Source organism: Lepidothrix coronata, unplaced genomic scaffold, assembly GCF_001604755.1.
Source record: "Lepidothrix coronata isolate B3197 unplaced genomic scaffold, Lepidothrix_coronata-1.0 Scaffold4, whole genome shotgun sequence".
In the NCBI taxonomy this organism is placed as follows: Eukaryota; Metazoa; Chordata; class Aves; order Passeriformes; family Pipridae; genus Lepidothrix; species Lepidothrix coronata.
The window spans coordinates 5,574,814-5,585,018 of NW_016690184.1; the positions used below are offsets into that span (position 1 = coordinate 5,574,814).

Sequence of the window (10,205 nt, forward strand, 5' to 3'; positions counted from 1 at the left end):
CCTGGGCATTGAAAATGGCCTCAGCCACTTTAATAGCTTTCATTTATACAAACCATATTTACGTGCCTCTTCTAATGTCATGGTTTCAAAACTCCTGGACAGCAATTTCTTCACTTGAAAAGAATGAAGTTAAAGAGTTATTCTGCAGGTACAGGTTGAGCTGGTTTTGATCTTTTTTTGAACAGCCTGTCACTGTTAATCTGCTCAAATCTTCACCTGGCTTTTTAATTCAGAGCAAAAATTCAGGCTAAGCTGAAAATACAGCATAGTTGCTTTGAGGAGGGAAGGAAGAGAGAAGGAAGAAGCAAATAAATATCTCTGCATGGGCTTGGTCTTCCATTAACATTATTAAAATTACCTGCTGCCAGATTCAAGTTTCTTTAATGTCTGTGATTTCTTAAAATCCAATGTCAACAGGGATAAATTCTAAGTGAATTGTGTTTGTCTTGTTGCAACTAGCCAAACACCTTACCTTTCTTAACTTTAAAGAAAGGGTTGAAGTTTCTCCATTTTCCACTAGGATAGAGTAAAACTTCCTTAGCTTCTTTTCTTAGAAAGTAATTTTTGTCCAGAGCCATGGAAAGATATTAAAAAGAGCTCTTACAATTCTAGTGGGTGTTTTACAAGCCTACATGAAGTTAAAATCATCTGCACTGGCATAAGTTCACACTGTTCAGCTTTAAGTATTTCACTTGTGTTACTAAGATAGGAGTTTAGGTTTCACCTATAATCTGCAGTGTCTTTGAAATGGAGCCTGAGCTCTCTGAGGCTATGTTAAGGCTTCAGGCCTGTCCTCATCCTCAGTTATGTAGCTACAGTGACCACTGCTAAAGCCAACCATGACTCCTGTCTATCAGGGAAAGCATCCCCTGATTTTCTTTCCATAGAAAAAGATGATGGGTAGAGGTTGGTGTTGCTCCAGCCTCCCAGTGAGAGGACACCACTGCATTCTGACTCTGGGATGTGCTGGGAGGTCTCAGTTTTGCCCCTCTGAGCCACCGCTGCCCTTTCTAGAGAGGCTGTGCCCTTAATTTAGGCACATCAGTGCCCTTCCTGAGCTGACTGATAAACTGGCCTGGATCCAGAAATGGATCCAGAAATGGGAGGCAATAGCAGGTATTTAGCACCTCATTATCAGCATCTGCCACAGTGAAACACCTGATGGCAAATGTTAAGACCTGACAGAGGCTGTAGGGCTGTGTCCACCCCTCACAGTCCCTGCTATAACTCACCCTGCCAACTTTGTGTTAATGAAGTCACAAACTCAAATGGCTTGGGATGGATTTTCTACAAAGCATCCGTACACAGACCTCTGCTTGCAGGCACACTTCTGGCTGAGAGGGGCAGAGAACTCAGTATTTCTAAAAAGTAAGTACTGAAGAGTCAAAACCTCACCCCCACTGAGCTCCCTAAATGGGAAATGAGCTCATTTGACTCTCGAGTCACAACTCCTCATCTGGAACTCTGTTTCTTGGAAGGAAAAGTGGGGAGAATCTGGTCATAATTGTACAAAACAAGTAATTTAAGAAACAACGCTAAGAAAAGGATCTGTGTTAGCTTTTAGTTGACACAAATGAAACTAGAAAATAATTTTTAATAATTAAGGTAAATCTGAAAAAATTAATCATAAAATTTTCAAGTTCCTATTTTGTATGTGGAGGTGTATGACAGAAAAGCAATATGGATGTCAGTGTTGCTGAAGGGAATTGGTGGATGTCTCTAAAAATTAAGGCATCATTGTGTCTTGGAATACAAATTCAAAAGATACAGATTGTATATGATTGGTAAATCAGTTAAGAAAGCAGGTAAAAAAGCAGCATATAAATGAAGACATTACTGTTTTTCTTTATTTAGTTAAAAACAGTCTGACCCAGCAGTTATGTAATGTCTCAGCATTCCTTATTTATTTCCTTAAATATTTTTCATCTGCCTTCAAGGAAGTTTGGGTGACTGAGAAATTACTTTGGGCTGCTTCTCCTGTGCACGTGTGGTGGACTCAGGCCTTGGCAAGGACCTGGTGCGGTTGCTGCTGGCAGCCCAGTCACATCTTTGCTCCGCTGGCACCAACCTGGACCAAGTTGTGGTTTGGGAAAAGGAAGACTAGCCAGTTTTCCTCTTATGAGGAAGCAAATTCACCTCTTGTTACACATATATATATACACACTTAGTTATCTTAAGAAATAAGATGTAACAGAGAGTATTCTCATGTGTTCATTTCAATCCTAGAGAGAATAAACCTCACTCAGGTTTCTATCCCTAGTGAAAGTGTTTAAGCGAGCTTTCAGTACCACTGCTTTCTTAGTAGCCACTGCACAGCACACAGATTAGAGATTTTCCTTATCTGCATTTGTCCACGTGCAGACTGCAGGAATTTCAGAGGTAAAAGAGTTTTTTTCAAACCTGCCCAGCTGAAAGTTAAAGGGCGGCTCTCCAGAGCACCCAGTAGCCAATTAGTAAGCACAGCTGTCCTGAAAAAGCAAGTCCAAACCAAACGGCTGAGCCTCCACTGTGTACATACTGAAAATACTTCCCAAGGCTTTCAGAAAAATTAGAACAAAGTCCCCATGTTGAATAAATATTTCCTTATTTTTATTAATTAAGAATGTAATTTGAACAATATATACATCCTATGCCTCCATAGTAAGTTGTGTAACTCATTTAATCAAAGTAAATTCCAAAATCTGGTATTCTACTAAATCTTTTCAATTCATCCCACACAGCATCATTGACTGCATGCCAAAAAAGTCTACATAAATTAAAAAAAAAAAAAAAAGTCCGTCAACAGTTTGTGAGTCCATTCTAGGACTGCAAAACCACCCTGCTATAAAATGGCCATATTTAGAGAAACTCTCTACAGCTGGGGGGATGCCACATACTCGACCTAAGATAGCTGTCATGTTTGAAAAAAAAAAAAAATAAAAAAAAAAATCTTTATTCTAATTGTACTTACTGATGCTGTTATTAATTTTTACCATCAAGAAAAACCAAAATCTTGAATGGAAAAATGTTTGGCAGCACATGCTATTGTTGTAGGATGGCTTGGCTGTAGCACTGGACTTTCAGGCACTAGAATTCACCCTGTGGAAGAGCAAACACCAAGGAATCTACACACCTTGGACTTGTTGAAATAAGCATATGTGTCAAAGACGAGGGATTATAATTAAAGGAGGAAAGCCTAGAAAATAAGAATGTTGTCAACAACACTTATGATTATAATACAAAAGTCATGAACTGGTGTGCCAGCAGCAGGCTTAGGTCCCCTGCCCTCTGCTCAGCCAGGGAATGACACAATGTTGTACAAACCATTTCTGCAGGTAGCCAAATACATGACATTACCTCTATTTAAGTAAGCAAGAACAAGGCTGGACAGTTCTATGCAAATACTTGTTACTGACTGATCTCTTATACCTTGAAGATGCATTTCTAGAAAGGAAAAAACCCAGAATTGTTCTTCTCATTCTATCTTCAAAAAAGCTGAAAAGTACGATTTTATTAGACTTTCTCGAAAGTCTAATAGAGAAATTTTCCAAATATCTATAAAGGCAAATATTAAATAAATGATTTGCTGAAGTAATGGAACAGTTATTGGAGTTCATAACACATGTATATTTTTAAAAGAAAAAAAGAAAATACTGTGGGGATTTTAAATATTTTTTTAGAAGTTCATAAGTAGAAAAACATCATTAGTAGTTTGTACTCACATCAACTTTACATCAGAGAAAAATACAGTTTTGTCTATGTAATATTGTTAGGTGAAAGAGTAACTATTTAAGAAATAATTTATGCCAAGTTAATGGCAATTAGCATTATGAATGACAATTTAAGGAGGATTATATGATGTATTGCAGGTTTCAACCAACTAAAAATAGAAAAGCCATACAAGCCATAAAAATTGCACAATGTACAACTTTCAGTTCCAGGAAGACTGTGTTTGCAATCCTTGACTACAAATGGAGTTGCTTTCTGACTGTTGAGATAGATCTTCTGGAGCCATAATTAATACAGAGAATGCTGAGCTTTCCAAATGAGTCAGACATTTTAAAATATTGGGCTTAAAGTTGTGACATTTTTATAACTTCAGTTAGTGTTTGCTTTCCAGTTTTTGAGCTGGGTTCGCAATTTCAAAATATGTTCCAGCACTGTGAGGCATTTTAAAACTGGAAATAAAGTATAACCAATGTGATACTAGCAATGGAGCTTTTAAAAGACAGGCAAAATCTAATACGAATATTGTGAGACACCCGGTATGGTCATAAAAGTCCACAACGCCTGCTGAAGAGTTCCTCATTACACTAAGTTGTTAACTCAGGATGCTTATTTTTAACTCATTATGCTAAAAAATTTCAGTGAAAATAATGTGCATTGAGGATGTCCTTGGGAATCCTCAACAGTCCTCGAGGGCTTTGACAGCTCAGCAATTTGGATGAGCCTTTGAAAGACAAGAGATGATGCAAGTCATTTTGGTCCCCTCCTGGAGCTGACATCTGCAGGAAGCTCAAGTGTTGCTTTCCAGCCATGCTATTGCAACAGCATCTCCTTAATGTTAGTTATTCAGGAGCTTGGCTCCACCTGGAAGCTCCTGTGTGTCAGCAGAACGGCTCGTGGTGTGCAGTAATACCTGTGTGGAGGGATGCTCCCAGGGCAGGGGCTTCGCTAGAATCTAGGTCCGGAGGGGGGAGGAGGGAGTCGAGGGTAGAGGTGCCCCTGTGCCATCGCTCTGCTGCTCCCACCTGAGGCTGACTGGGGTCCCTGCTGCTCCCTAGAGAAAAGATAAGGCTCAGGGGCTGCATGCCAGGAACAAAGAGAGAAGCAGCATGTTCTGCTTGCTCTGCCAGCCAGACAGCAGGCCAGCTAGAAAACACAGTCTTCCAGACTTAAAGTGACTTGAAAATATTTATATTCTTTAATTTAGAAACTCCCATTGACTTTATCCATGTGTTTCCAAAGCCATGACAGAGCAGAGTGACCTGAAGAATCCAGAATACACTAGGCAATGTGTTTGCAGGTATGATACCAACCCAGCTGGTAAAACCTTGCACTCCCATTGCCTCCAAAGAGCCGGTACCACAAGTCTCAGCTTTCTGCTTAAATCTGGCAATCAACACCAAGTAACCTCCTCCATCCCAAGAAAAGGAGCCATAATGAGGGAAGCAAAAAGCTTGTACGTAATGTGCTGGGTTCCTCATTGAGAGCAGTTCTGCAGAATATGTGCAATGCAGTGCAATGACATGGCAAAATGACAGCAGAGAAGAAATGTGTCCAGCTTGGCCCATGTATCAGTGACCCTGCAGGCAGTCTGTAGAGTTATACCTGCTCAGGGGGAATGTGTGACTCCCTTGGCTGGCCAAGATGGAAAACCCGCAGCACAGCAAGAGCTACAGGCCAGTTGCTTTCACAGCCCACAAAGCAAAGGAAGGCTGGGGACATAGTGACAACTCCAAATCCCATGGAGGTATGGCAGACATGCAGGGAGCTAGGAGCTTTGTTCCTGGAAAGCTGGGGATGTTGCAGGGCATACAGGGAACAGAGCCATAACACTGGAGGGAGGCAGGTTCTTGTGTTGATTAAAGCTCATTCATGCATTTGATTAGTTTGCATAAACAAACAGAATTTGATTCCACATTGTGGATCCCCTGAACTCTGCCCTGACCTTGACAGAGCAGTATGGTTACAGTATAAAACAAGGTTTTGTAGGTCAAGTGCATTGCAGAGACAGCTGGCATGGAAACGTGTCCAGGTAGGCTCAGTGTCAGGACTGGTGGTGCCACAGAGATTCTGAGGACTGTGAGACCATGGAGGTCTTTCCTCAGCAAGGAGAACATAGCTTTCTGGGAAGCTGTGATCTTTTTAAAGGAAACAGTAACAATTCTGTTCAACTCTACAAACTGACCATTATTTAAATAATTTATATAGTTCTCCTAATAACAATACAGTCATACAAGGAACACTACCATTTAGGGAATAAAGTAGGACTACTACGGTGTCAGTTAATACCAGTCAGAACAGCGCATAACACACTCATCCATTATTTTTTAACAAACTGTATGTGAAATCTCTCAAAATAGTAAATGTCAACTTGGTATTTGTGTATTTTTTTCCTTGCTCTGAATTGAAAGAACAAGATTTATTGGATTGTGAACAACATAAGGATAGAAGCAGTAATGAAATCTTAACCAGCTGTAATCACAGCTAAATTGGTGCAGACACATTAAGGAAAACTTAGCTTTATAGGAAGGTTTTTTTGTTGATAAATAATTTTCTAGAAAATTTATTTAGGGAACTTCAGTCTTGAGCAGCTAGTTCTTGGAGAATATTGAGCAATTATCCATCTATTTATTTATGAATAGCAGAAAGCATTTCCTACGTATGTGACAATCAGGTTATCACACTGTTATTACCCATAACCTCTGAAACACATCTGGCATGACAATTTACAAGAAGCAAGGTAGAGATTTTTGTACGAGGTACATGGGATTTACAGAAATTAATTCTTTGCCCTACAAAATGTTTGTCCTTTAAAATAATTCAGTGAAAGTTTTCTCATTAATTTGAATGGAGGAAGGATCAAGACTACTGTCTTTAAAAGACAATATGCAACTATCTAGACCTAATTAAAGAAAATTAATCATGTTTTCTCAATGAAAAGCTGAATTTTCAGCACAATTCACAAAATACAAGAAACAAAGAAGAGTCTTCTGTCAATCAGCACAGAAAGGGTGGACCAAGGCATAGTGGGTCAAATTCTGACCTCATTTGCCTTTACTCTTCATAGTTTATAGATGCTACTCTGAATTTTCATCAGTCTAAATGAGATTAAAATCTGATGGTCTGAATGCAAAAAAGTGGCGTTACTCATGATTTTCACAAACCTTGTTCACAGGAGACATGGTTTAAAAACAGACCCTTAAAGATATTTTTTCTCCACTATGTATTATTTTGGAGTCATTTTACAGGTGTAGCAACTACACTGAAACCCTCCCAAGAAGACACATCCTGGAACACAGATAGGACTTGAGTAATTTCAATCCTCTGAAGTTTTACCAAGTAGCATGATAATGTAGATGCTTTACACTCTGTGGAAGAGCTTTTTTTATTTCATTAAACTTTAAAATATCTCGAGGTAATATTTATGCCTGTACATATCTTCTCCATTTTAATTAAGTGATGCCACAGTAAATATGGTGAGCAATAGAAACATTCAGGATGAACATCACTGTATTAATTAAAATACTCTCCATTATACAGCATTCTGTTGTTCTGAAAAGCCCATGGGATTTTGCTGCTGAGTTGAATAAAAGTGTTATTTCACTCACAGACATCACACAGCAGCACCAAAATGCTCCTAGCCACCTGTTAGGCTAAGGAAAGAAGCAGCTTTGGTTGCAGACTTTGCCACACTAGCAACTTAACCTAACAGAGCTACAATAACATCACAGCTTTTTGCACAGCAAGATGCCTCAGGCTGTTTTTTCCATGCCAGTTGTTGAGAGTTTTATCACATGCGCTAAATAGAATAATTTTTGTTACTCTCAGCGCAGTAATATGAAGCTATTGATTCTATCTAGATTTGTTTTGGAGAAAGCCTCTCATCTTTCTTCGTTCCCATACACATGACCCCTCTGCCCCAAGGCACCACCAATCAGGAAACCAAACTTAGCAGAAGGAAAGCTGAAGTTTTCTTTGGCAGGTTTGCCAAGATACCCTAACTAAAGGGGTCAGTGAAAGTCCCTATATTCCCATTGATCTACAAGCCACAGTTCCCAGGATCCTTGAAGGAACATCCAGGGAAAGCAAAGAGCTCTTCAAGCTGCTTTTCATACCCTTCATACTTCAAGTCCAGGCTGCCACACTGGGGAAGCATGGCAAGTCCTTCTGGGCAGACAGTCTGATTGTGCACTGCGAAGATCTGGCTGTTCACAGGTAGTCAGGATAGGACAAAATGTGAAGCTGATTTTGTCAATCACTGAAGAACACTTTGGGATGCATGAAGGAGCACCTATTTCCCATGACCCACAGGCCACCATGGGGGCAGACAGCGTGTGACAGCTTCCACTACCAAATCAACTATTTGACTATGACTGTTATCATCAGAAATGTTTGTTAGAATTACAGTTCCATTTAATTTATTATCAGTGCCCCCAGGACCACATGTCAGCCCCCCTGGGGCCATCAGCCCCTGTCTCAGGATTGCCACAGCAGGGCTGGCCTCCAGCTCCACACAGCCCTGCCATGCCGTGCCCATGGGACCCACCAAGCTGGGCCCACCACCCATCCCAGGCTTATCTCATCTCCAGGGAGGTGCCTGATGCTCAGGTCTGGGACTGCCCTCAGCCCTCTAGTCTCCATGGGGATTCCTCCTGCTCCCAGTCTCCAGGAAGCAGCCACCCATGCAGTGCCTTGACATGTATTTCCTTAACTGTCTACTTAACTGCTTGTAATCATGGTTGGGATTTCCCTTTGCTCTTGCTTAAGAAATTGCTTATTTTTTAAAAGCTTTTAATTTTCATTGATCTTCCATGCGCATGTAGTAACTTAAAATTGTGCTTCCCTTTTCCTACAGCATATTGCAAAAGCTCTTTTACCTTATGCTACAGGGCAGAGAAAAGATACAAAAGAAATCAGTGTGTTTATTCTTGAGAAAAGAAGATTTGTAGAAAAACAAATGTTCCCCTAATGTCTCTCCTTCACAATTAAGAGAGACATCCTACTCTCCAGTGATCCTGACACCAAGCACCGGGATGTCAGGCTCAGCATGACTGGAAAAAAGTTTTTGTCTGAAGCTCCCCTAGAAACTTGATTAAACTATCAACTCAGTAAGGACTAGAAGTAAAGCAGCCAGAAAAAGACTGCTGTCACAGTCTTAACAGCTGGCAGTCAGGAGTGTCCTGAAGTTTTCCAAGAAGCTATGGCAAAAGAGACCAGGGGATGCTTGATTTGACCAAACATCCTTTTTTCTGTGATAGTAGGAGGTGGTGGGATAAGTTGTACCCACATTGTCTTTTGTATTCTATTGGCTTACACCAAGAGGAGCACTCTCCAGAGCTAACTCCAGGGAACCAGCCCCCCAAACCCTGTAATTGAAATTTCTTAAGGGCAATGTGTGAAAGCAATTGTGGCTTCTCCAGGAAAGGTTCATTATATACTATACAGTGTTCATAGAAATTTTCTCTGTCATAATTGTCAAACAAACTTCCAATATGGCAGACCCATTTCTTCAATGATCACAAATCTAATCAACTGCATGCTATGTTGGCTGAAGGTCTCAGCCAAAAAACAGTTTTCATTGATTTTCCAGCTTTTGATTAAAACACTAAAACTTTTCATACTGCAATTTTAATCAACCACTTTGGGGAAAAAAAAGCCACATTATTTCTAATAAAGGTCCCCTTAGAAGATTTCAAAACCTTTACTTAACCTCTTAGATATTTGGCACAGCACATCTTTGCAAGCATGAAATTATTACTCTGCTTACTGTGGTTTCTTTTATTATGCTATTATACAAGACTGTTGTACTTTGTCATTCGTAGCACATTACCTCAGACTCGTTCAGGTACAAAGATGGACTTCTGGGATGATCAGGGGAAAGGAGAGACTATCATATGAGGAGACAGAATGAAGAGCTTGGCTTGTTTAGCTTGGCAAAATAAAGGCTGTTAAGGGGTCCAGTTGCTGTGTATAAATATATCATAGAGGCAAACAACAGGAAGATGAGAGAGCCATTTAAATTAAATGACAATGTTGGCAAGGGAACCCAACAGCCCAGATTGGCCAGAATTTAATCTATGCTCACTTGGAGCAATGAGATTTGGGAACAACTTTCCCATTGGAGTAACAGCACTAAAAATCCTAACTGCACTCACAGTGGAATTTGACAAGTTTATGAAGGGGATTATAAAACCTGATTCCTGCAATATTATGACAATAGATTTGATGACCCATTAGGTCCTTTCCAGTCCTGTGTTCCCATATAAAGCTATAGTATATCATGCAGATTCTATAACCTTCAACCATGCATGCTTCAAAACAAGATATGCCATCATACTTTATCTGCTTTGAGCTATTTAAAAACAAAAAAAATCAAAACCCTCAACCAAATAGTTCAATTTAGTAAGTGTATTTTTTCAGGGTAAGGATAAAACTTCAGTTTTCTAGTGGTTGGGGTGCAGGCCTCTCCCCGCTGCGCCCGGGGTTCGATTCCCACCCCC

General features: G+C 40.1%; 1 protein-coding gene across 4 annotated transcripts in view; it reads right to left on the bottom strand.

Moving 5' to 3' along the window:
• The window catches only part of FILIP1 (filamin A interacting protein 1), a 105,754-nt gene that overhangs the window by 72,611 nt on the left and 22,938 nt on the right, over nucleotides 1–10,205 (bottom strand). For 3 of the 4 annotated variants that reach the window (XM_017825456.1, XM_017825465.1, XM_017825483.1), the window contains exon 2: nucleotides 4,619–4,759. The exons of the other annotated variant lie outside the window; for it this stretch is intronic. The gene's annotated coding sequence lies outside the window, so the exon portion shown is untranslated. The remainder of the gene's footprint in view (nucleotides 1–4,618; nucleotides 4,760–10,205) is intronic. 4 annotated transcript variants of the gene reach the window in all.